Below are 27,539 nucleotides of genomic sequence, written 5' to 3'. Positions count from 1 at the left end.
GTGGGTAGAGAAAGGGGGTGTCATTAGCACCCTATTAGAGTAAATGGCTCTCTGTGTCACTACTGCCACATCACCGTTATGTCAGATATATAGGTTTTGCAGGGAAGATAATTTGAACTCAACCACTTCATGTTTGTACTCTTTTGGTTTTAGTTTTTCAAGATGGTGTTTCCCTGTGTAGCCTTGGCTGTCCTCGAACTCCCAGAGGACTCACAGAGATCCACCTGCCTCTCCTCCCTGAGTGCTGGGATTAACGGGCGTGTGCCCACTTCACTGTTTCTACTCCCTGTTCTCCACCTCTTCCTTCTATGCACATCTCAACAGCTCTGTCAGTGAACAGCGCACAGCCGGTCCCCCTCGCCTTCTGCGCCTCTTTTCTTTCCTCCCTCCTTTTCACACAAATGATTTCCTCTACCACTGATGACCAGGGAAGGAAGAGGACACAGTAACACACACACACACACACACACAATTTATTTATTTATTTATTTTAAGATTTATGTATTTATTTACTATGTATACAGTGTGTTCTGCCTGCACATGTGCCTGCCCACCAGAAGAAGGCATCAGATCACATTATAGATGGTTGTGAGCCACAAAGCGGTTGCTGGGAATTGAACTCAGGACCTCTGGAAGAGCAGTCAGTACTTTTAACCTCTGAGCCATCTCTCCAGCCCTTATGTATTTTATATGGCTTGCCTGCATCAGACATACTGCCTACATGCCCGGTGTCCTCAGAGTCAAGAAGGAAGGAGTCAGATCCCCTGGAACTGGAGCCATGGATGGTTGTGGTGCTAGGAATCGAACCTGGGTCCTCAGAAAGAGGAGTCAGTGCTCTTCACCACTGAGCCACATCTCCAGCCTACCCTCATCCCCACCCCCACCCCACTGTATAGTTAGCAAAACAATTTTCAGACCTCCCCTAGTAGCTCTGGAAGTTGTTAATTGGCTTTTCCCTGTCCCCCCATCGCCTCTACCTCTAGCTTGCTTTAAATGGCATTTCAGTTTTGCCTTGGGTTATCGACACATCTTTTCAGCAAGCGTGAGGTTGCTGGGTTTCTGAGCTGTGGCATCCACTCAGCAGATCTGTCAGTGGAGCATGGGTTCCTCTCTCTTGATTAGTCAGGGGCACAGGTCACAGGAGCAGACCTCTTACAGCATGTGAGGAGAGAGAATCCCAGGCTAGCCCAAATGAGGCAAAGAGGGACAGCCGTTTCTCAGGTAAGCAGGAGTCTGACTTGCCAAAGTTATCGAGTGTGCAAACGAGCCTTGTCCCCCTGTGTCATGGTTCTTCATGCATGACGTACCTCACTATGATGGCACATCCCCTACCTGTGGTGCGGCCCTCACTATTATCATGAGGTAAAGGCTAGCCCCCTAATGATAGCCCAAGCGTGTGTGTGTTTCTGGTGGAGAAAGGGCTAACGTTGTCTTACAGTAAAGCTGAGTTAATTTAACGCCATAGTAGATTTGCAGAAGGGCTGAACGACTTCAAAGCCATCGTTTGCTGGGGCCACGACTTGGTTTTGCCTCTTTCTCTTTGCTTTTCTCTGTGTTCTCTTTCCCAGCGGGCTTGGTGACCACATAGCCTTTGAAGGTGGCTGTGAGCTGTTTTATGTCTCTTTGCCTCTGTCCTATGTGACCCCGTTCATTTGAAGACGCATTAACTCTCAGAGCCACAAGGCTCCCTTAAATCTCCACCGCAGCCTGTGATGAGAAACCTCCATTTGGGTGAAACCGACTCTCCTGATTTTGATTTGGGAGCAAGGAGCACAAAGTCAGGTGATCAGTCCTTGGAGCGACGCCAGGCCAGGAAATGTAAACCGGAACTCGCTTCCTCCCTCAGTCTCATTATTCCGCAGAACTCGCTTACTCTCTCAGTCTCCTTACTCTGCTACTCAGCCCGGCAGGTGTTTGACTGAAGGTCAAACGCAGCATGAAGGACTGAGCTCTGATTTACGCTCTGATTTACACTTCAGACAGGAAAGGGGGACTTTGCCCTGCCCCCAGATTTCGTGATTCCGTGATGATTAGTAACATTACAACTTAAGCTTAGGCTTCTTCTGTAACTCTCCTATAACGTTTTTAATATATTCGATTTAAGTCATGGGGGGGGGGTGGATGAGTGCGTGCATGTGTGCGTGTGTATGCAGGCTATTGCAGTCAGTACCTTTACCCACTGAGCTGTCTCACTTGGTCCTTGACTCTTTTTGTTTCTTTGTTTTTCTCGAGCCAGGGTCTCTGTGTAGCCTTGTCTGTCCCGGACTCACTTTGTAGACCAGGCTGGCCTCGAACTCACAGCTGTCCACCTGCCTCTGCCTCCCGAGTGCTGGGATTAAAGGCTAGCGCCACCATGCCCGGCCTTCCTTTTGGTTGTTTGAAACAAGGTTTCTCTGTGTAGCCTTGGCTGTCCTGAATTCTGTAGATCAGGCTGGCCTTAAATCTACCTCATTTCCTTCAGCCTCTGCCTCCTGAGTGCTGGGATTAAAGGTGTGCCCCACCCATGGCCAGCGGTCCTTGATTAACAACTATCACACAAAAAGCTTAACAGCTGAGGCTATTGAGAGGCATTCTCTTGCCTGACGAAATAGCCAATTCAAGCCAAATTGGAGCATATAAATGCAGGTTTATTGGGGGGGGGGCAGCTCTGAGGCTCTCAGAGTGGGTTCGGGTTCACTGACCTTGAAGGAAGGGGTCAGTGAAGTCACCATGCAGAGGGAGACAGAATTGGGGAGGTGAGGCAGAGAGAGAAGAATTGGAGGGGAAGGGGGTGGGGGGACCAAAATGTCTGGATTATATATAGTGAAGAGCTCTGCGGGAGGGGAGGTCCTGCCCCTGGGCTGGAAAGGTCAGGTGGGGACTGAGGGGCTGAGGTCCACTTTGGTTAAACAGCATTTCCGCCACTTGTCCCCGGTCTGCATCCCAACAGATATAACGTTTATATACGTCCTGTGGTTCAGGCCTTCTGCTGAGACCTTTCCATAGATCCACTAATTTCAGTTTTGCAACAATCCTGTAAGCTGCTACTCCCTTCTGTGTCCACTAAGGAAGCTCAGTGCTCAAAGAAAGTACATCTCTTTCCCGGGGGAGACGCTGCCAGGAGCAAGCACTAATTGGATTATCATTCCAGCTTAGTTTTGACTGAGATTAGAAGTGAAGAGACTAAACGGGGAGGGAGGGAAGAGGAGTGGGGAAGGCAGCCTGTTTGAAAGCCAGGGAGGGAGCCAAGTCAGTCCAGGATCAGAAATGGAGCCTGCGGATGCAAATTGGGAGGCAGGTTAGTTAACTGGGGCTGTGCCAGCAACTGCCTTGAGCGGCTACTCCGTCACTTCTGTGGCTAGATGGGGTGGCTGTGGTTAGATCCCACATTCTCTCCTTAAATTCTTGGAGGGTGGGTCAGTCACTGGGGAGAGAACGGCTGTTTTGTTTTTTGTTTTGAAAGTTACAAATAATAAAAATGTTTATTAACAGAAAAATAAAAGTCACCAAATAAGTATTTAAAATAGAAAATGCATAGACTAATACCTGAACTAAAAAATAAAATGTATCACACTGGATGGCTGTTTTGTTTTGATAAATCGATCAATCTATGGCCCATTCTTCTCAGAGCCCCATAGCCTGGTCATTATCAACCCAGCTGCAGAGTGGGTGTCGGCCCATATGAACTCTTTCAAGTTCAGGACCTTGGTTTGCATGTTTCATCAGCATGTTTATAATGGCTTGTGACCCATTCCTCTTTGTGCCAGTAAAAACTCTGGTTGAAGTTTCTGGAGAGGCAGCTCAGCAGTTAAGAACTCTCACTGTACTTAACAGATTGGAGTTGGGCTCCTAGCTCCCTCATCAGTGGCTTACAACCTCCTGGGGACTTGACCCCTCCAAGGCATCCAACATCCTTTTCTGGCCTTCAGGAGCATGTGCACATACCGTGCACAGACACACACACACACACACACACACACACATACACACACACACACACACACACACACACACACACACACACACACATACACACACACACACACACACACACACACACACACACACTCACACACACACTTTAAAGCAAGTTAAAAAAAAACAAAACTAAAACTTTGGGTGACCAACAAAGGACACGTCTCACGCCCTCATTTTTCACAGGGACTGTCCCGAGTCCCTTGTTTTTTCTGTAGTCCACTTGAGCATGCGTGCTTGTAAAGGCCTCTTGCAAGTCTTTACTGTTCTTAGGGTTGTGATCAACTCGCATGTAGAGCTCAGCGGTGCAGCATCTGCCCAGCAAGAGCAAAGACTTGGGTTCAAACCCCAGCACTGCTGACAAAGAAAAGGAGTCGGGGGACAATCCCACTCACAATAGCAACAAAACAAGACAAAGCAGAGGCAGAACAGGATTTAGAGCAGCAACTATTGGAAAGTCCTTGGGTGGAGGAGCGCGGTATCTTTTCTTTTTACACCTTACTCTTATGAACTAGATCTTTTTTTTAGAGGTTCCGTAGTTCTTACACAGAGTGGATGAGAATGTTTTCCTCTGGCCTCTGGGTGTACACAGGAACATGCATCCATGCACATACGTGCCTGCTCATACAGCACACACACACACACACACACACACACTCAGGGGAAAAAAAAGCTTAGGAAAATAGTCTCTTAAGAGGACACCCATCTTTGAAAGGACCTTGGGAATGTCCTCGGAGCAAAAGCACCTGTGGTGTTGGAAATGGTGCCGGAATCCTGTGTTCTCACACAAAGCTTCTTTCTTACCATAGCGTCTTCTAGTTCCACATCCTTCCATACTTTCTCTCTTCCATATTCCACAACACAAGAAACAATGGAGTCTCCTAATTCACCCAAGCAGCCATAAGCTCTGTGACGGCATGGAGCTGATGTGATTGATCAGTGCGCAAAGGAAGCGGCCTAGGTCATCATCAGGGGCGGATTCCTGAACCTTAGGTTCAGAAGGACAGAAAAAGGAGACAGAAAAGCATTGGTTATGATGACCATCCGGGATGGGAAGTGGCTTTTGTCCTTAATCTCCATGAGGCAGAGGGACTGTTGTGTTTGTAGAGTAGCATAATTTTTAAGTCACACAGAGACCGAGAGAGAGGCACAGGTAGCTCCGGGCACCTCGACAGTACTGTGGTCTTTTAGATCCTGAGTTCCTTGTTAAGGCAGGAAGTGGAGAGAAAGCCACCAGCTGTTATCTGGAGGCCGTTTGTCTCGCCTGCAGAGGCACAGACAGGATGATACGGCTTGAGGGAAATGCGTGTGTAAACACAGGCAATAAGGATTTAACATTGCTGGTTTCCTGTCGCAAGGTAGCTTCTGAAATTAATAGACATCCATTTAGTTCGGGCCTCTCCAGAAACTATCCCCCATAGAGATTTTTCTGGAAAGACTTGTTTTTCTTGGGCAGGTTTGGTCTTGACAGCAGATAAGTAAAGGAAGGATTAGTCCCTCGGTAGGTATTATTAACTCCTGGCATCTAAAAATCAAATAATTAATGGAGAACAAGGAAGAGAGGAGGGGAGGGGAAGAGAGGGATGCCCTGTAAAGGTCACTTTTCTAAAGCGTTAAGTGCTTAGCAAGATTTCTTTATTGCACAGCAAAACTTCTCTCCCCGGATATTCTGAAGGGCCACATAATTATCCCACCTTTCTATATACTCTTTTGATTATTATTATTATTATTATTGTTGTTGTTGTTGTTGTTATTACAGAAGTATATTTTTCCATTATGAGCAGTGCTTTTAGTGTCTCTAAGACTATGAGGTGATAGGAGAAATGTGACATGTACCTCCATCAGTAGCGAATAATGAAGGCTGATCAGGACCCAGGGTAAGGAGGGGAGTCTGTGTCCGATGGAGGTAGCTGTCTTGTCATTGCCACTAGCAGTGGTACAGTGCCCCCGTGATCAGAATTGCGTCTACAGAGCTACTTGGATGAGGTTTTAGCTGGTGTAGTGTAACTGATGGGGGCAGCACCAAATCCTGGTTTTATTTTATCTAATTAAGTAAGGCCTCAAATGAGAACAGCTCAGGCTTTATTTAGGACTGGAGGAGCAGGGGCGAGCCGGCGGGGAAGTGTCCTAATTGGGAAAGGTGTCCTGATTTCTCAAAAGTCTTCCAGTAGGCTGAGATATCTCGGTGTCCTGCTATTCAGGGACAATGCGTCTTCCGACATAAACATGTCTGCAACAGTGCAGAGACAGCTGCTAGTGTCCAGAGGGAGCCTGTGACAGCTCTTTGACAAGGAGGGGGCAACTGCCCATGGAGACTTGTGTCCTGGAAGTCAGCTGCCAATATGAAGGTCTAGTCTTCTCGTCCTAACCTCATTTCCCTCTAATAACTCAGAGCCCATTACATCGTATACATTATTCATATGCTTATCAGAGTTCTGCTGAACTTATAGTTTCTGCTGGCGTTGCCTCCAGGGACAGCAGTATGGTGAGTACGGCCTAAGCAAGTCCACTCCTGGGCTTCCAGAAAGGCGTCCTTGCTGAATTGTGCCACCAGGCAGTGGCAGACACCCAAGAGACTCTGGAGGTAGGTTTTACGCCCCCCCTGACTCCTGTCCAGCTGGCTTCCTGAGAGCCTTCAGCGCTCAGGGGTGGTGGGATGGCTCAGGTTCCCAGCTTCCAGCTTGGCATCTGTAAAATGCCAATTACCTAGGGCCTGTACATTGGCGCTATTTACATTCATAAAATGCAAAGTGTTCCGGACAGTCTCGTTACTATGAGGACTTAAACTAAAGAGAGTGCGCACCATAGGGAAGCGCAGCCCCAGCTCCCCGACACTCCTTGTGTTGTGACCTTTATCCCTTTGAAGCATTAGTGGATTTCCCCTGTGCACCAGCTAAGGTGGGTTATAGGGAAAAGAGGATTTGGGGAAAACCTGGCTTTGGGACCAGACTCCACCAGCTCCAACTGTTTGTGACAGGTAGAAGGTGAAGACTCTCTGTTCCCTGGGCATTTTACCATGTACTCTGCAGACCTCCCGGGGGGATCTTCCACCTTTGGGTACGTGTTTTGTCACTAAGCAGTTGCGCAGGATTTTAGCCCAGCGGTCTTTCATTCACCAAGAGAAGCAGCAGCTTGAAAATGGTTTGCCCCTTGTGAGTCAGTCGTTCGGGGGGTTTCAGAACTCTCTTTTCTTTTCGTAGTAAATAACCAGATGATTTCTGGATTTTGACTAAGATTTCCCCATAACAATTTGTAACAGTAACATCCCGTATTGGTGCTAATAGCAACTGGCTATGGCTATGGCTCCCGAAAGCCCTGTGCCGTGCCCAGAGCCTTAGAACACATGCTGTCGTTTGATCGACACAGCGATCTCAGTGAGAAACGTTGGCCGTTATCCCTGTGTGGTACAGGATGGGACGGAGCCTGTGCCCATGAGCGTTGAAGTGGTTGTTCTATGAACCGAGATAGTCTGCCCTGAGTCCTCATCAGCCCTCTGTTATCCCTTTTGGGGTTCCAGAACTTCAAAAGTAGTGTAAAGGGCTCCGTGACCTTAGTAACCGTGTGTGTCTGATCACCCTAAAAAGACAGACACAGTTTAAATCGAGTTCATCAACGGACATGCTTAGAATAGAGGTTCCAAGCATGCCTGTCCTAAGAGGACCCCAGTGGTTCCAGTCATGGGAAGGTCTGCCTGCACTGGTCCTGCTTGGGGCACAGGGGTATCTGTAACTCCTATCTGTTGCCTCTGGTGTTCAGATAACCCCACGCCTTGTTTTGCGTATTGTGGCTTTGGTTGGTGTACATCTTCCTGATGTCTCACTAAACATTGTTGCCGGACTTGTTATTTGCCTCTGGAAGTTTTAAATGATTCCTTATTTGTCCTGCCTGGCCGTGGATGGCTTTTTCTTGGCCAGGTGCCTTTGTTTTCAAGAGTCGCCATATACACACATCAGGCTATATATGGTAGAGGTCTCAGTTGTCAGTGTGGACAATGAGGAAATGCAGGACTTAGTAATTATATCAGACGAAAGCTTTTCAGTGCCTTGAGTGAGGGTAGGGCCTGGGCTAAAGCTCGGTGAAGTTCTGGGGAGAAAGAAATAATGGGGGGGTGGTTTCAGCCTTGCTGTTAAGTGTCCTCCAAAGGCCTATGTGCTGAAGGCTTCTTTGCCAGCCTGTGGTGCCACTGGGATGTAGCAGAGCCTTTTAAGACATGGGACTTACCATGCTCCCATGAAACACCTCTCTTGCTTTTGTAAGTAATTCAAATTAAGACCATTGGTTCACACACAGAGATGGAAAAATCAAAAACAAAACAAGAACAAAAGACAGACTAAAAGCAGCAGAAGGAGGATTATTTGGGAAGAGGACCAATCGGCTGGTGAAGGCAAGGGGGGACATGAGTGAGAAAGTGGGTACATACAATCAAGGTACAGTACATACATGCATAATTAATGTCCTAATACAGGTCTTTAGAAAAGAAGTAGGGTTTAGTGGAAGGAAGTTCGGCCATTGGAGGTATGCCCTTGAATTATACTGGGATCTAGTACATGTACTCATGCGAGCAAGCACTCTCTCCCTCCCTTATAAGCTGATTTTTCAGTTGTTCTGTCATAGAGATGGAAAGCTGAGTAACACTTGGGTTAAGCTTTTTTTTTTTTCTGCCTAATTAGCTGCTACCCATATGCTGCTAACTTACCTCGACCCTTTCCTAATATTTTAGTCTTGGGCTCTTGGGAACCCCAGCATAGCATCTGGTAAACTGGTCATGGCAACCCTACAAGGCAGAAAGAATGCTTACTCAGCTCCAAGAGATAGCAGATCACAGGGGGAATTCTACAGAGGAAGGCTGCGCTGTTGCATCATTATTTTTTGTTCTATTTTGAAAACCAAGAGGAAGGAGAGTTCAGCCTGGTGAGGAGATTGTCTCTCAGCCATGTTGGCCAGCACATTCTTCCTCACACACTGTTTTCAAGAGAGCTTTGCACTCTGAAGCCCCATGAGGTGGCTTTATTCTGTTGGTTAGGCAAAATCTTAAATGTCTACTGTGTTGGCAGGGGTGAGGGGGTGGAGGAGTCAGGGCTGGCACATGCCTGTAATCCCAGCACTTGGGAGGTAGAGGCAGGTGGATCTCTGTGAGTTCGAGGCCAATGTGGTCTACAAAGTGAGTCCAGAACAACCAAAGCTAGACAGGGAAACACTGTCTGGTAAAACACTAACCAAACCAAACCACCACAACAACAAAAAGCCAGGTCAGCTGTGAGAGAGATTAAGCAGTTAATGGTAACTATGTAGCCATGGTGATGAAGTTTACACAGTAGATAAAGTCCTAAAACAGGAAGCATTAAGGGATAGAAAAAGGAACTAAATTCTTCCAGAAAGGTCTCCCTTCTCCCCAGAACCACCGAGAATGTTTTTACAGTCCATGTAATTTTCATAACAGGAAGTACCTTTCTACATTTTCTCAAATATCTGTGAGAAATGAATTGAAAGCTTTGTTGTCACCACTGGAGCATTGCTTGAACAAGGGAGAACGGTGTTTCTTCAGTTCTGTTGGGCTGTGGCCAGCCTGGCACTCCTGGGGATGCTGAGCACAGGCTAAGGAATGCGTGTGAAGGCTGCAGCCAGCGCCCTTTACCGTGACTGCTGTATCACGACTGTGCCTGTACAGTGTTGACAGGGTTACATTCCTGGCAGCGTTAGGCTAGTGGGAACCTCTTACTTTAGCCTTTGCCTTGGCAATAGGCCAGATTTCAGAATCACTCCCTGCATCACACGTCCAAATGCTTTACAAAATTAACTAAGTAAGTAAATAAAAATAACTGCATGGAAACCAAACTTTTTTTTTTACAAATTATTTTATCTGTAGTTATGTATATTGTATGGGTATGTTCCCATGAGTGCAGGTCGCATGGAGGCCAGAGGCATCATAGTTTCCTGGAGTTGTCATTCGCACTTGGCTCTGAGGCACCTGATGTGGGTGCTGGGAACTGAACTCGGGTCCTTCACATGAACAGCATGTCCTCTTAGCCACTGTGCCATCTCTCCAGTCCAGAAACTAAATTCGTATTTTCATGGTCAGCTAGTATTTGGTTGTTGCTTTGATCTTTTCGGCTGAGGATTGTGACCACCCCAAAGACTTTTGTAGGTCAGGCGAGAGCTTTGTTAATGAGACAAATGTTGAAACCCCTCCCCCCCTTTTAAAATTGTTTTTAATTTAATTTAGTTTTTTATTGTTATGAGGCCTAGTCTTACGTACCAGCTGCCCTTGAACTCTCCAGGACTTTAAAAGCTGCTGGTTCTGCGTTTTGACAGATTCAGCACGCAACCATTCACGCACACACTCACCCAAAGACAGACAGATGTTGGATGCTCATCACTGAGGGTGCAAAATTATATGCGTGTTCTGTGCTGCAGAGACTCGACTCAACAAGACTCTGCAGATGTTAGATGCTGGAATCAGCTTCTCTGGTTCTCTCAAGGATTTTGTTAATGAGAGAGAGGGGGCGGTTTCAAAGTGCACACTGAAACAGGTGCTCCGTGGAGAGATAGATGACATCATCACGGATCGTCTACGGGCCCTCCCAGCAATCGACAGCTTCGGATGGTCCCAGGCAAGGACTTGAGAGTGAGGAACAGGGGCAGGGATACTGCCTGGCCCACCCTGCCTCCAACCATGGGCAGTGACACAAGAGGAAGAAAGTGAAGTTCAACTCAGGAGCCAAAATGTCTGAGCTCTCGGGGACCAGAAAGTCAGGTCCCTGGCAAAAGCCTCCTCTGGGGCAGTGAATAGAGATGCTCACATCCCATTGAACCAGTTATATCCAGTTACGTAGGAGCCTGTTTCATATACAAGGTATATGATCAGTCTCAAGATCTCCCAGGAATTTATTTTTTTTCAGGGTGTTTGTGTTGTATGTCTCTGTCTGTCTGTCTGTCTGTCTGTCTGTCTGTCGCTCTTTCTCTCTCTCTGTGTTTCTCTGGGTGTGCTTACCTGTGTGCACACATGTGAAACTCAGAGGTTGGCACCAGTGTTTTCTTCTATTGTTCTACACCTTATTTATTTTTATATGTTGGTATGGGATTGCACATGGTGAATATGCATTTGTGTGTGCATGCTCGTGTGTGTGCATGTGTGTGTGTGTACCTAGCGGCAAAAAGAGGACACCATGGCTCCACCCTGTCGCTCCCTGTCTTATTTTATTGAGATAGGGTCTCTCAGTGAAAGCTAGACTGATGGGCCCAGGGACCCTCCTGTCTCTGCCCCAGATGCCCTAGGGTTCCAGGCACTGCAGCCATGCCTAGCTTTCTAAGTGTGTGCCTGGGACCCCAACTCAGTTCCTCCCACGGTCACAGCAAGCACTCTCCCCCACTGAGTCATCTTCCAAGCCCTCCACCTTAGTTTTTGAGACAGGGTCATGCTCTGAACTTTGACCTTGTCGTTCTGGCTAGACCAAGCTGGTCCGTAAGCCTGCAGGCTCTGGAAGCACAAATGTACACTACCACACATGTCATGTGCGGCTGAGGATCTGAACCACATGAGTGAGCTCTCTCTATGGTTTTTTTTTTTTTGATACTTTTATCATGGTGACATTATTAATAATAAGGTAACCTTAATGCGAGTTTATTCTGGAGAATCAAAATGGCCACCTCATGAATGCTTACTGACACCCCGTGGTGAGTAATGTCGTCAGCGTGGCAGCTCTAGAGTCTCTACAACATCTGAGGGATTTCTACGTTCATCTGGTTAGCTGAAGTGAGAAGGCACCATTCCTTGAGGTTGTAGACCAAATAGAGTGGAGAAAGCAAACTGAACGTCAGCCTCCGCCTCCCTTCCTGAGCGATGGTGCAGTGTGACCTCAAGCACTTGTCCGTCCATGCCACACTGGCCCAGCCATGAGAGAGTTTTGAAAAATGTTATGAGCGTTTCCTGCCCTTCGCTGATGAGGTTGTCGCTGGGAGATGGGGTCAACCTGCTCTAAATCTCAGCATTGAGACTGGGGAGCAGCACTAGGGCACTAACACCAGACACGAGCTTCTGGTTGCTTCCTAAGCTTTACGCTCAGCCAGTTTCTTTTTCTTGGTCATTGTGAGGCTTTGAGTATTATAAGAGAGCATGAGAGCGGCCAGCCATCCTACCTGAGAAATTAGAGACCTTAAATTAACACAACCTGTTTGGTCCTGTTTCACAAGGAGACTACCACCATGTGTTTGGCTTTTGGGACTTTTAATATTTTGCTTTGTTTTTGTTTTTGCTCTTTCGAGATAAGGTTTCCCTGTGTAGCCCTGGCTGTTCTGGACTCACTTTGTAGACCAGGCTGGCCTCGAACTCACTGCAATCCACCTACCTCTGCTGCTGGGATTAAAGGCATGCACGACCACCCCCCAGCTGTGATTTTTAATATTTTAAACTTATTTGAAAAGCATTACCATCTCAATAATGGGAGAAATCGCACTTTGTCTTTTCAACTGCATCTTTTTTGGCACCAGTATACCCAGGTTATCTTATTAAGGAAATTCTAAGAGTCTTCCCACTTTGAAAGGAAGCTATAACCAAGATTGGGAAACAATAAAATAAAATATGCCAATTCTTTTAAGTATGTTATCTTCTTCTAAACTCTGAGACAATGGCAGTGAGATAAGCCAAGGAGAGGCCAGATGGTGATAAGCTGTGGGAAGGACATTTCTTTGATTTCTGAAAGCGCACACAGCACACAGGGCAATTGCTGGAAGCTATTACTGTTTCTAACTGAGGATATCATAACCTACAGACACAGTGAGGCCTTTGTCGTCAGAGGCACTGTGACAATTTATGAAATATGGTATAATTCAACAGCCTGAGAAAAGGTTCACTTCAACCGCTGACGAAGGAGGTTAAAGCACCTCTTCAAAGAGAGGGCAAGATAAGTGAGGAAAATAAGAAGGAGTAAGAGATTATAAACTCCAAAGAGTCTTGAGCTAACCACTTGGTGAGCATGGCGGAAAATTCGGAAGAGGAAAGGAGAGAGGACAGAGGCATGCTCATGAGGGGACCAGGGTGACGGTTTCAGATGAAGAGGTGATGGAAATCCTTCCAGAGTAAAATAAAAAACAGTGCCAAGGCAGAGCGCACCACAGAGAACCACAGCAGAGTGCCACTGCAGAGAGCCACGGCAGAGCGCCATCACAGAGAGCCACGGCAGAGCGCCACCGCAGAGCGCCACCGCAGAGCGCCACCGCAGAGCACCACGGCAGAGCAGGAAAAGGTGCTTTGGCCACCGCCCAAGGCTGAGAAGGAAGCCTAGAAGGATGCACTTCTGAGGCTTCAATAGAGTAGAATGGTAGTGTTGGTTTCCTAATGAGCTGCACCTTACTAAACCAAAGGGTTCTGAGGTCCAGCAGTGACCCAGACCCATCCAGCGACATGGCGTGCCACTCAGTGTTAGCGGGCAAACAGAAGAAAGAGCAATAGATGAGTTATCTGCGGTGTGTGCAGACCTCTGACCCAAGCTTTGGGGGTGGGATGCGGAATAAGCATGTCTGCCGTCCCTTCGTCATCTGGTCACTTACTGTGTCCATGGGATCAAATGCAAAGAGCGAGGGGGAGGAATTCACGCGAGACTCAGGAACGTGGTTTGCAGTGCCTCGTTCCTTCTGTGTTTCTCTGGTGTTCCCCTCTTTTTTTTTTTTTTTTTTTTTGAGACTGCAAATAGATTGGGAAAGTGACAGTGGTCACCGGAGCTTCTCAGAATGTTCCTCCGTAGCTTCTCCATGCCACTTCCCAGAAGTTCCTGTCAGTAAACCTTGAACGTCAGTTATTATTTCCAAAGATCAACAAACAGACCCGAGCCTTGTAGGAACTCTAGAATATGGAAGGTGATACGTTTCTGGCTTGGTCATAGGAGACTGGATCCAGGAGAATAAAGCTAGAAAGGAGGCCTTGGGCCTCATAGCAAATTAAGAAAGACATAGATGGAGACAAGCAGTTACTACCAAGACTCTGAGTCAGGAGAAACAGATGTTGGACAGTTACCAGAATAGGCGTTTTCATGCACTGGGAAATAGTTCTAAACACCAGCAAGCAAGATGACCCTGCTGTAAGATCATTAAAAACATGAGCCCTCCTCAGAGAATCCAAACCAATGTGAGCCTGGATGCAATCTACTTGCATTCTACATCCCAGGATCATAGGTTCCTGTACCTCGGGGCCCAGGAAAAGATGGAAAGGGAGATGGCATCGACAGGACCATTCTTTATAGCCTGGTGCCTTGGTAACCGCCCAAGGCTGAGAGGGAAGCCTGGAAGGGTGCACTTCTCAGGTTTCTTAGTGTAGAATGGTAACATTGGTTTCCTAATGAGCTGCACCTTACTAAAGGTTCTGAGGACCACGGTGACCCAGACCTATCGCTAAACCAGAGTTCGAGGCAAAGGTTAGCTTTACACCCGCCTCCTCTGATTTCTTTGCCCTCTGAAAGGGGTCTTTGTAGTCACACTGTACATAATTTTCCACAGGGAAATAGACCGATACAACCATCTGAACATCTTCTTTGGACTGCTGGGTACTCTCCTAGATTTAGGATAAACAGGTTAGTGGTTGTTTTGAGAATTTCCCTAATGATCTTCTTGGAAATTATTTCAAATTATTATTATTTTGAGGGTATTTTTGGCTTGCTCATTGTAAAAGTGTTCAGCCATGACTGTTGACACTTCTTCTCTGAACCACCCTGGAGAGTGTCAAGGATGACTGAGGGATGCTGGTATCGATGGCATATGGGACTCTGGCCAAGTTTTCTCAGGGTTGACTCAAAGGGTGATCATAGAAAACCAGGCAGCCCAACACTTTCACAAATGGGAACCGTCCGCTCCTCCCTTATGCAAACTTTTCAGGGACTCACAGCATGAAAAGCAAAGATCAGGAAGATGTCTTTGAGTCATTTTGATGCTCATGCTAATGAAAATCCATATTGTATGTAAATATATATATATATATATATATATATATATATATATATATATATACACTAACATTGGGAAATAATATTCTATCAGTTCCAGAACTTGTAGTCTATGCACTAAAATTAAAGGTATAGAAATAGTGTCTAAGCTGGGTGTGGTGGCACACGCCTTTAATCCCAGCACTTGGGCGGCAGAGGCAGGCAGATGTTGTGAGTTCGACACCAGCCTGGTCTACAAAATGAGTCCAGGACAGCCAAGGATACACAGAGAAACACTGTCTCAAAAAAAAAAAAAAAAAAAAAAAGGAATAGTGTCTAAAGCAGTAGTGACTAAATGGCTTTCATGTATTTTCTTGGGGCCCACAGCAGAGCCCCCAGCACCGGCTCCACATTATAGCACCCCAACTATTTCAGCACACCCCAAAGCTCCTGCCACAGAGATTGAAGCTGCTACAGAGGTTGAGGCAACAGGTGTGCTTGTCAATGTTTCCCAGAGCAGCACTGGGAAGCTGTGACAAACGGACTTAAGGAATGAAGACCTGAACACAGAGCACAACAGCTTTCCTGTCTGGCCAGTCTGGCACACCCCTGTCCCAGTCACATCGTCTGCAGGCCACCATGACCTGTGGGAAGAGTTTCACTTCCAGATCGCTCCTCTAGATTCCAGAGGCGATGTCCCTCACCAAGCCGTGGGATAGTTTGGAAGTGAGCAAGTGATGGGGTACGGTGCCAACGTGGCCCGTGCTCAGCTGAAGTCCAGCGCTTATCATGACCACTGCATGCTTTAACATGCCAAACCAATGGTCCTCAACCTGTGAGTTGTGACCCCTCAGAGGACAAAACGGCCCTCTCACAGGCAATGGGAAAACACAGGTATTTACATTATGATTCATAATAGTAGCAAAATTACTATCATGAGGTAGCAATGAAAAGAATTGTATGGTTGGGGGTCACCACTGTGTGAGGAACTGTATTAAAGGGTGGAAGCATTAGGAAGGCTGAGAACCACCGTGCTGGAAACAAGTGAAATATTGTCACAAGAGCCAAGTGGAGTCATGTTTGAAAGGACATGGCCTTCCTTAGTCCTCTGTGTAGCAGCTGTCAACCAAGCAGGCCCACCCAGTTTGAAGAACCTTGAACCGGGGAAAACACACACACACAGAGAGAGAGAGAGAGAGAGAGAGAGAGAGAGAGAGAGAGAGAGGGAGGGAGGGAGAAAGCAGTGTGTGGTGGCACAGGCCTGTAATCCTGGTCCTGAGAGTGTGGAGGCGCGAGCCAGGGGAGTCCGAGGTGAGCTTGGGCTGCACAAGGAGGTCTTCTCTCAGCAACGCAAAGCAGACAACAGCAAAGGGAGCCATTTGAGTTTTTCTTTCCCCTCTTCATTTCTCCTTTCAATATGACAGAAAGTTGCTAACACTTCTGCCTTCACCGTCTGACTCTGTACAGTCCTGACCTCTTCATCCCGTGAGGACACTGGTTGGAAACCATCAGCATAGAAGGAATTCTGGCATGCGATTGTCTTTTTTAAATGTTCCGCAGCATTTCTTTTTATGAGATTCTATCTTCATTGCATTGTTGGGTTTCATTAAATCCCAAAGTAGACTGAGACCAAGTGTTAAAGGCCCATCCTTCTCCAGACCTAGTTTTTTGGGGGTTTTTGTTATTGCTGGTTGGTTGGTTGGTTAGTTGGTTTTTTGTTTGTTTTTGTTTTTGTTTTTCAAGAAAGAGTTTCTCTGTGTTGCCTTGGCTGTCCTGGACTTGCTTTGTAGACCAGGCTGTCCTATAACTCACAGCAATCCACCTGGCTCTGCTTCCCTAAGTGCCTGGATTAAAGGCGTGAGCCACCACATCCAGCCTCCAGACCTAGTTTTTGTGAAAATCTTTTAATGAGAAAAGTAGTACAACTGGCCCTCAGCACTCATGGACCCCAAACAACCATGGGACTTTGCATGGAAAGTGCTGAGGAAAAGATCATCTCTGTGGGGTTTGTTTTGGGTTTTTTGTTTTGTTTTTAAATATTTATTTATCATTATGTATACAGTGTTCTGCCTGCATGTACATCTGCATACCAGAAGAGGGCACCAGATGTCATTATAGATGATTGTGAGCCACCGTGTGGTTGCTGGGAATTGAACTCAGGGCCTCTAGAAGAGCAACCAGTGCTCTTAACCACTGAGCCATCTCTCTAGCCTCGAAAAAATCATATCTGTGCAAAATGCATCATACATTTCCTCTTAGAAGCATTACCTAACCAATACTGTAGAACAGCTACTGTCGTAACTTTGCACCACATTAGGTATTAGAAAAGCAGACACGTTAAGACACTATGTGGGAGGAGGTTCCTAGGTGCTGTGGTACACTGCACCCTGAGCACTGTTGGCTTTTGGCACCCTGAGGAAGTTCTAGATGTATGTGTGTATGTTTCTGTGCAGTTTTCTCCATAAGAGTAATCAGCTTTTGGATGGTGGTGGTGCATGCCTTTAGTCCCAGCAGTCCAGAGAGAGAGGCAGGAGGACCTCTGAGTTTGAGGCCTGCCTGGTCTACAGTGTGAGTTCCAGGACAGCCAAAGCTATACAGAGAAACCCTGTCTTGGGAAAAACAATTAATAAGCTTAGTATTGAAAATGTAATTTGAGGTTCGAATACAACTTAACAAGTCCTTCACTACTTTAAAACTTCCCATCCATAAACAAGACAACAATACAAAAAATAATTCCCCCACCTTTCCTTCTTGCTCACCATTTCCTAGCTGAAGATAAATGTGAGGGGTGACAATTGGAGCTGTCGCAACCATTGCTGCTGAACTGCCGTATGTCAGCGTGACAGGTTTACAGCAAGCAGCACAGGCAGACAGCACTGTCCCAACCATTGCTGCTAAACTGCTGTATGTCAGTGTGACAAGTTTACAGCAAGCAGCACAGGCGGACAGCACTTTCTTCTTTATTTTTTCAAAAACAATTCTTTAAAATATTTTTTAAAAAGATTTATTTTAGTATTATGTATACAGTGTTGTCTGCTTGTTTACCTGCAGGCCAGAAGAGGGCACCAGGTTATATTATAGATGGTTGTGAGCCACCATGTGGTTGCTGGGAATTGAACTCAGGACCTTTGGAGGAGCAGGTGGTTCTCTTAACCACTGAGCCATTCCTCCAGCCTCCCCCCAATTTTTTTATTTATTATAATTTATTCTCATTACATTTTGATTGTTATCCCCTCACTCTTATCTTCCCAATTCTATACTCTCTCCCCCGACTTCTTCCCCTCCCCTAGATCTCTGGGGGTGGGTGTTACCTCCTCCCCCACTATCTGACCTCAGCCTATCAGGTCTCGTCAGGATAGCCTACATCCCATTCCTCTGTGTGCCTGCAAGGCCATCCCGCCAAGGGGCAGTGATCAAATCATGAGCACCAGAGTTCATGTCAGGGGCAGTCCCTGCTTTCCTCTCACCCCCTCCCCACCCCCCCCACCCTACCCCAACTCCCCAGTGGAGGATGAGCTGTCCATCAGCTACATCTGAACAGGGAGTCTAGGTTCTCTGAATACATTGTCCTTGGTTGGTGCAACAGTTTGTGCAGGACCCGCTGTGTCCACATCCACCTTCTATGATGGTCTCCTTGTGGAGCTCCTGACCCCTTCGAGCCCTTCCATCCCCCACCTTTTCCATACAACTCTCAGCACTTAGCCCAGAGTCAGGCTGTAAGTCCCAATCTGTCCCAATCCCCCGCTGGGTGGAGTTTCTCAGGGGACATCTATGTTGGGCTAATATCCACTTATAAGTGAATATCCTCAGAAAATTGGGAATACTGCTACCGCAAGACCCAGCTACACTACTCCTGGGCATATGCCCGAAAGATGCTCCACCATACAAGGACATTTGCTCAGCTATGTTTCTAGCAGCTTTATTCATAATAGCCAGAATCTGGAAACAACCTACATGTCCCTCAACTGAAGAATGGATAAAGAAACTGTGGTACATTTACACAATACCACTCAACTATTAAAAACATGGAAATCTTGAAATTTGCAGGCCAATGGATGGAACTAGAAAAGATCATCCTGAGTGAGGTAACCCAGATCCAGGCAGACAGTACTTTAGTGGAAGTGATTTTTGAAATGACTGAAAAGAAATGCTGGGCTGCAGAGATGGCTCAGAGGTTAAGAGGACTGACTGCTCTTCCAGAGGTCCTGAGTTTCGATTCCCAGCAACCACATGGTGGCTCACAACCATCTATAATGTGATCTGATGCCCTCTTCTGGCCGGCAGGTGTACATGCAGATACAACACCTATACATACTAAATAAATAAATAAATAAATCTAAAAAAAAATTTTTTTTTTTTTAAAGAAAGAAGTGCTTCTCCACCCTGGCACACAACTTTTGCTGTTCCCAGTGATCCTGAGTTATGGAAACTGAGGGTATATTTCAGAATAATTTACACAGTGTTTTTCTGCAAGTCTGGAGAACGTCTTAGGAAATCTCACTTGGGTCCAGTGTGTTCCGTAAGGAATCCAACTGCATGCACAGTCACTTTCAGGTACTGAAAGTATCGATGTTAGCCTAGACACCCTTGAGAAGATAAGAGTGGATGCTGGTTACAGCTCCCCCACCCCCACCCCCAGTTCTGCGCCCTTGCAGGTTTTCTTGCTCTGCTTACCCTGTTAGTCGGTGCCACAGTCTTCCAGTTCCTATTTTCTGTGGTTGCTCTCACTTTCCCAACACAGACAGATTTCTCGGTGAAGCATCTCTTGTTTTGAGGCTCCCCGGAGCTGGACTTCTTCCTCAGAGAGAACATAGGTGCAGTGTGCTGAGGTCACACAAGACTCCGCATCATCAAAGCAAGCTGCTACTTTATCTGTCCCCAGTAAACAGCATGATTGGTTTAATTACCCTTTTGTAGCCATACTTTTGATCTCTTTTAGAATATTTGGATGCGAAGCTGGAAAGCATCTTATTAAATTGTGGTTAATGCAGGGCCCCTTGAGTGACACTCGGCTCATCGTAGTGTAAAAAAGACCCATGGGACCATGAGGGCTACTTGGGGTTTATTTGGGCTTCGAGTGGCACTAAACAGAAACTCATTCACATTATCTTGAATCCAATTACCTGGGTTTGGTTGCTAGGATACCTGGCGTGGGAGCCAGACCTGGAACACCGAAGGGCGGAAGTGGCTGTCTTCTCTGTCTCTTTGGTTTCCAGGTTGCCACCTGATCCCCTTCATGGCTGATGTCTCGCCTCATTTCTGTTCTCTTCCTCAGCGCCAGCTGTCTGTCTTCGGCATTTGTATCTGTATTACCTGGCTTACTTCCTGCATTCTGTTCCCATGCCATCTTTTCCACTTCTGCTTCCTACAGCTACACGGCTTTTCTCTTCTGGTTTCTCAGCTCACATCGCTGAGGTGTACATGATGGGTGCACTCTGTCCTACACACCCTCATCGATGCTAAGTGTGGGAGCATGTATGCATACCCTGAGCTGGGGGAAGCAGAGACAGGAGGATGCCTGGGCCTCACTTGACAGGCAGCGCTGCTGAAACCCAGACCAGGGAGAGACTCCGCCTCAAAGGAGATGGCTGCTGGCCTTGAGGATGACACTCGAAGTTGTCCTCTGGCTTCTACAAACATGCGTACATATACGTGCATGTATACCTAGACTACACACACACACACACACACACACACACACACACACACACCAAACAAATATTCACACACATATGCATAAAAACATCCATCACTCCAATGTCAAGAGTATGATTTTGGGGTGAGGAGGTTACTTAGTTGGTCAAGTCAGGACCTGAGCTCAAATCCCCCACAACACATAAGAAGCTGGGGAAATAGGTGCATGCCTGTAACCCCAGTGCTAGGAGCAGAGACAGGAGGATGCCTGGGCTTACCATCCTATCAAGCAGGAGTTAGGGGCTTCACACACAGTGGAGGACGCTGTCTCAAAGAGCTGTAGTGGGCAGTGATGGAGGAAGACGCCAACAGCCATCCACATGTGTGCACACACACACACACACACACTCACACATGCACACACACATACACACACACACACACACACACAAACTAGAAGACTTGTTCTCTCACAGCAGTTAAGGCAGCCATTAGTCAGAGTTTGGTGTGCATCCTTCTGGAAGCTTCCTGAGCTGATGTTAGCACAGGGCGTATGTGCAGAAGCCCAAAGACTACACACTTAATGAATACACGGAGGTGGGAATGTTGCAATTTGCTTGATTTAATTTCTGTAGCTTTTAAAGCTTAGATGAACAAGCCAGAAACGCCCAGCTCCCACAACTGGGAGCAGCACACGACTACACAGATGGATATTTCCTCGGAGCTGCACACACCAGGGGAGGTGAACAGAGACTGTTCCAGAATGCAAGGCCAGCTCCTTTTCCACTCAAGCGTACTTTGGGGACGATGTTCTGGTATTTATCAGTGTTTTCACGTTACATATAGCCCAGGATACGCTCAAAGCTACGTAGCTAAGGCTAACCTTGAGTCTGATCCACTCTTGCTGCCCCCCACCCATGCTAGGATCACAGGCGTGTGTCTTGCCCTCCCCGCCCCCGCCCTCATGCTAGGATTACAGGCATGTGCAGCATACAACATCAGGTGCTCAGTTTATGCAATGCTGGCATTGAATTCAGGGCTCCCTGGATGCTAGGCAAACATGCTATAGGGTCTGAATTCCATCCCCAGCTTCCTGGTAAGAAGATAACTAATCGATGGTGACGCAGTCATAAATGCAGCCGCTGCATGTTCACTTGGGGGTGATCTTCCTTTGAGTGGACAGTGTAACCTATGTGGCGGAGCTAATATTTTTTTAATTATTCATATTCTCATTCTAAAAGTACTAAGTGAACATATGAGGGGTTTTTTTTTCTCAGTTTATTTGATGTTTTAGTGTGTGTGTGCACACATGAGTGCAGTTCCCTGGGGAGGGCCGAAGAAAGAATTGACTCCCTTAGTGTTTGAGTCAGAGGCAGTCATGAGCTGCCCAGTGTGGGTGCTGGAAACAAAACTTGGTTCTCTGCCACCTCTCCTGCCTCAGAAAAATGTTTAAAAAAAAAACAGATTTGAGAAAACTTGAAAATTTTTATTTCATCCCCTAATGTTAATATTTAGGTCTTTTTTTTTTTTGGTAATCTTTAACTGATATGAACTTTATGCTTTTCAACACAAAAAATATTTCTTGACAAATTAGGTCACACAAAACAAATGTTAGTTTTAGGCTTTTTTTTTTTTCCATATACGATAGTAGGTACATTTCACCGTGCCATTAAACAGTTGTTTGGAGATGCGATTTTTAATGTCTCAGTATTGTTATGTAGATATACCATGGTTTATTTCCAGTGATTTTCAACCTGCCTAATGCTGGGCCCCTTTAATACAGTTGTTATGTTGTGGTGATGCCCAACTAATGATTTTCATTGCTACTTCATAACTGTAATTTTGCTACTGTTATGAATTGATGTAAACACCTGTGTTTTCTGATTGTCTTAGGCGACTCCTATGACAGGGTCATTCAACTCCTAAAGGGGTCACCACCCACAGGTTGAGAACTGCTGATTTGGACATTTTAGGTCACCATAGACATGTAATTTCCAATTTAGCACTACTCAGCTTCATAACATTTCATTATGCCTGACATGGTGGTGCGCACTTGGGAGCCAGAGGCAGGCAGATCTGAGTTCAACGCCAGCCTGGTCTACAGAATGAGTTCAAGGACAGCCAGGGCTACATAGAGAAACCCTTACATTTCATTGTGGCTGTGTTCCACAGCTGCTGGACTCTTTCAGGTGTTCAGAGACCAAAGCTCAACTGAGTCAGGAGAAAGTTTGGTACTCTTTTACATGTCACCCCTGTGAGAGTCTGAGCAGCATCAACCCTGGAGGCATCCAGGAGGAGTTGTTCTCAGCCCTTAAACTGAGGGTGACCCTCAGTACCAGAAGCCCCTCCGTGCCATTCGAGCGCTGGCCTTGGCTGCCCCGCCCCCGGGATCAGTTTCAGGTTTTCAGACCTTACCTGTAAACAAGATTAGAATGGGCACGCCCTCCTACTGTGCAAATGGCAGCATGATGTAAATCTAACCAAACAACATCTGTCCTGCACTGCTGCCAGCTGGTGCCTGTGGCGCCTTTCGTCTGATTTCAGTCCCATCATCCCATTGGTCTGTATTGGAGGAGAAGTGATCGCAGATGGACGGCTGAGGACAGCAAGGTTGTTTGTGGGGTGAGATCATCAGTTGGGATTAGGGCTGCTTCCTAGGGAACTGTCTGGGCAGTGGTACCTGTAAGTTGTTTTATTGTCCTGATGGTACCATCTTGAAACTTTTTCTAACAAAAGACCTACATCCTTGCCTGCCTGTCTCTGTGTGTGTATGTGTGTGTGTTGTGTCTCTGTCTGTCTCTCTGTCTCTGTCTGTCTGTCTGCCTGTCTCTGTGTGTGTTGTGTCTCTTTCTCTGTCTGTCTCTCAGTCTCTGTCTGTCTCTGTCTCTCTGTCTCTCTGTGTGTGTGTGTGTGTGTGTGTGTTGTGTCTCTTTCTCTGTCTGTCTCTCGGTCTCTGTCTGTCTGTCTCTGTGTGTGTGTGTTGTGTCTCTCTGTCTCTTTGTCTCTGTCTGTCTGTCTGTCTCCTGTGTGTGTGTGTGTGTGTGTGTGTGTGTGTGTGTGTGTGTGTGTGTGTGTTGCGCTGCCAGGACTCAATGCCAGTGTATTCCTCCATAGCTCTCTACTGTAGGTTTTGAGACAAAGTCTCTTACTGAATCTGGATCTAGCTGGTTTGGCGAGCCTGGCTGACCAGCAGGCCCTTGGCATCTTTCTGTCTCTGATTCTGCAGCTCGGCTGTTACAGGCGCTCGCTGACTATTTACACAGGTGCTTCAGATCTAAACTCAGGTCCCCATGCTCGCACTGAGCACCGTATTGACGGGCCATCCCTCAGTGCGAAAACAACACTTGTGTTTGTGTGCTGTATCCTGCACATTACATAGCACCCAGGCACGTCCAACCATATGACAATGTGACAACATTGTCCTCCGGGAAGTTCACGAAGAGTACAGTTGTTACAACAAAAGATAAGGACAGATCTCATAATGTTTTAAGGAAGCTTATGATTTTGTGTTGGGTCAATCTCATAGCTGTCCTTGGCTGAATTCAGGATAGCGCTGGGCAGGCCTTATTGGTTCTGAGTGATTGCTTTAAGCTGCTGCCCCAAAGGGAAGGCCAAAGTTCATTCCAGATGCTGTCCCTTTATGCTAGAAAAAGTAGCATGTGTGCCTTTAAAAGCATGTCCCTCTGGGCCGCCTGGGACAGCTCTGGGAAGACTTGGCCTTCAAGGTGGTTCCTGGGAGCCCGGAGCAGCACAGCATAATTGGCTGTCTCTAAAGGCTCCGCGGATAAAATGCCTCCTGCTCTGTTTGTTTAGATAGAAGCCAGCCTGTGCTTTCCCTTTTAAGGGAGGAAGCAGGAAAGCTTCAGCCAGCTCTCTACTGGGTGTTCACTTGCTGCTGCGTTCTTTCAAAACCACACATCCGTGCTCCACCTGCCTCTTTAAGCCCGCTTCCCTCTGTGCAAGATGAGGTAAGGGTCTCCAGGGATCACCTGATACATTAGATCAGGTTTCTGAACAGAAAACCGTGCCCGCGAACTCAGTGCCCAGGAAAGAGAACTCCCTTTCTCCTCCATCCACGTACCCTGGCCTTCCACTGAGAAATGACATTGGTTTTTTTTCTTTTCCTTTGCATTTTGGGAGCAGTGTATTTTCTCACACCGAAAGCTGAGTTATAGAACTGAAGGCTATTTCTAAAATCTGAACGTATGATTCTAACAAACAGACTCCCGGGAAAAAAAATGATCCTGTTAGAGCAGTGGTTCTCAACCCATGGGTCCCGACCCCCTAGCAGGTGTGGGGGGGGAAGAGGGGTGGGGAGGGAGTCAAATGACTCTCTCACAGGGGGTCACATATCGAATATCCTGCATATCAGATAGTTACATTATAAATCATAACATTAACAAAATTACAGTTATGAAGTAGCAACAAAACACTTTTATGGTTGGGGGTCAGCACAGCATGAGGAACTATATAAAAGTGCTGCAGCATTAGGAAGGCTGAGAACTGCTGATCTAGAACCTTCCTTTCCTTTTTTTTCCCCCCTGCTTCTTGTTTAGTTTATTGTCATTATTTTGAGATAGTATCTGACTGTGTGGCCAAGGCTTTACCTCACACTGAGGCTCCTCCCCCGCCAGCCTTCTGCAGGCAGGACTGGAGGAGCGCACCACCACACTTGGCTAGGTTGGTGTAACTTAAAAAGACAGGCCTTTGGGCTGTTTCTTAATGTTTTACTCCCAGTTATGAATAGAAACCTGAGATTAAGCATATGGAAAATTAGAGCAATTTATCTGTTGAATTTGACAATAAAACACGGTTGCCTTTTTCTGTGATGCACTTTTTACTGTTGCATTTTGTAAAAGTCTACAGTAGATTGGAGAGTGTCTTAGTTACTTTTTTATTGCTGTGGCAACATGTACTCCACGACTGAGACAACTTATAGAAGAGAGGTAATTGGGAGCTTACGGTTTCAGAGGGTGTCTGTGACCCTCGTAGCAAGAAATGTGGCGGCAGGCAGGGAACATGGCGCTAGGACAGTGGCTCTCACAGCTTGAGACACAACCACAAAGTGCAGAGAGCCAGATGGGAATGGTGTGGGCTTTTGAAACCTCCCAGGCCACCCACAATGGCATGCTTTCTCCAACAAGGCCACACCTCCCAATCCTTCCCAAAGAGTTCAACCAGCTGGGGACTTGCTTTCTGTCGCAGGCCTCCATCTGAATCTGTGGCTGAACGCGGACAGCCACAGCCTGTGATCCCTTTCCATGGTGCACAACAATGTCCCTGGCCACCTTGACCAACGGAGCCAGCATGTTGTTCATGGTTCCGGGAGCCCAGTTGCATGCATAGTTAGGGGCTCATCTGGCAAACAGTGTTCCTGGCAGCTGAACACCCCACCTTTGCCCTGATCTCACTGGTGGCCAGGAAGCTGTGCAGACAGTGTCTGTGTGTGGAGCGCAAGCAGGTCAGGTGGCTAGTTAAAGTCTCGAGGCTTTTTCTTGTTCCTTTACTTTTCGCACCAGCTGTTCACCACCAGACTAAGCTGCAGAGTTAGGCCAGGAAGATTTTCTTTTCCCTAAAACACTCTGCTTTTGATCCAGTAAAAGAAAAACAAAAAGCAAACAACAAAACCTAATGCTGAAATTAGGGAAATTGATTTCTTCCGATGCGTTTGGATACCCTCTCTTTGAAATGGAGTTTCAGGCCTTCCTATGGCCCCGGTCTCCTTTGGCTGTGCAGTCTTTCATGTTTAATTATTTAAGGCAGACTTGTTCAAGTGCCTTCTGCTGAGAACTACCGTGAAGATGGGCCGGTTTGGAAGCAACTCTTGGCTTCTGTTAACGTCTGTCAGAAAGCTTCATGGCTCTTCTTTTGTTTTGGACACCAAGCTACCAGCCGGCATCATGGTCCGAATGTGATTTGGGCATTTGTCGAATTGACAAATAATGTGCTAAATCCTGTAGTAGTACAAAGTGAAAAGTGGGTTGGCAGGGCCCAGAAAAGGGATCAGTTAGTTGCCAGGACACTTGGGGATGGGTCACACCAGGGAAGACTACTGGAAAACACTAGTATCCATGAGCTGGGTATACCTTGTAGATAGTGGAAGGTGTAGAAATATACCAAGAAGAGCCAGGCATAGTGGCGCACGCCTTTAATCCCAGCACTTGGGAGGCAGAGGCAAGTGGATCACTGTGAGTTCGAGGCCAGCCTGGTCTACAAAGTGAGTCCAGGACAGCCAAGACTACATAGAGAGACCCCTGTCTTGGAAGAAAAATAAGAGAGAGAGAGAGAGAGAGAGAGAGAGAGAGAGAGAGAGAGAGAGATACCAGGAAGGAGAAAATAAATCAAAGAAAGGACATTTCAGCTCACACGCCACACTGTGGACTGGCTTAAAGACATAAAAGCAAATCAGAAAACACAGGACCCTTGCTGAAAGGAATGTACAATTGACCACGTGGGACATCTGTCAGGAGTGGGCTCTCCACACATTTCTTTACTGACTTTCTGTACCTGTGCCATGTTGCTTGTATAAGTGCTAAGATGTCCTGGGAGGGATCATTTCCATGTAGGGAGGGGCAGCCAGAATAAGGTGCAAGCTGCTGGCCTCCTGAAACCTTCCATTGCCTCAGATAAGATGGACACGTGAACTTGGTGCTTGGGGCTGCATCCACTAATCCAAAATGTTGGGTTTGTATGGAAGATTCGTGAAGTAAGCCTGAGCATGCTGCCTCTCCAGCTTTAGAATGACCAACGAACACTTGTTGACACAAACAGAAACTGACTGCGTGTGGCAGTCAAGGCCCCGACAAGTGAAGAGGTCCAGAATGCCCCACCTTGATGCCCTTCGACATATGTTAACACAGGGAGGAACAGCAGGTCACACACCCTGAAGGAACAGGCCAATGTATGTGGCTGCTGAGTGATCAGAGAAATGCAAATAGAAATAAACACAGTGTAGATACAATTTGGTACCTACCATTAATTACCTTTTGGATTGGCTAAAAAATAAATCTGCACCAGGTGTGGTGGTGCACGCCTGTGATC

General features: G+C 46.8%; 1 protein-coding gene and 1 long non-coding RNA gene across 2 annotated transcripts in view; both read left to right on the top strand.

Annotated features, from left to right (window-relative positions):
- Positions 1 to 27,539, top strand: part of TBC1D9 (TBC1 domain family member 9) — a 108,335-nt gene that overhangs the window by 11,126 nt on the left and 69,670 nt on the right. The window lies entirely within an intron of this gene.
- Positions 13,632 to 15,738, top strand: LOC311582893. Its single transcript, XR_014774301.1, has 2 exons — positions 13,632 to 14,516; positions 15,252 to 15,738. It is a non-coding gene; the product is annotated as an uncharacterized lncRNA (long non-coding RNA).

Source organism: Acomys minous (genome assembly GCF_964271855.1).
Source record: "Acomys minous genome assembly, chromosome: 14".
Taxonomy (NCBI): Eukaryota; Metazoa; Chordata; class Mammalia; order Rodentia; family Muridae; genus Acomys; species Acomys minous.
This window is presented reverse-complemented; position numbering and strand designations above follow the sequence as displayed.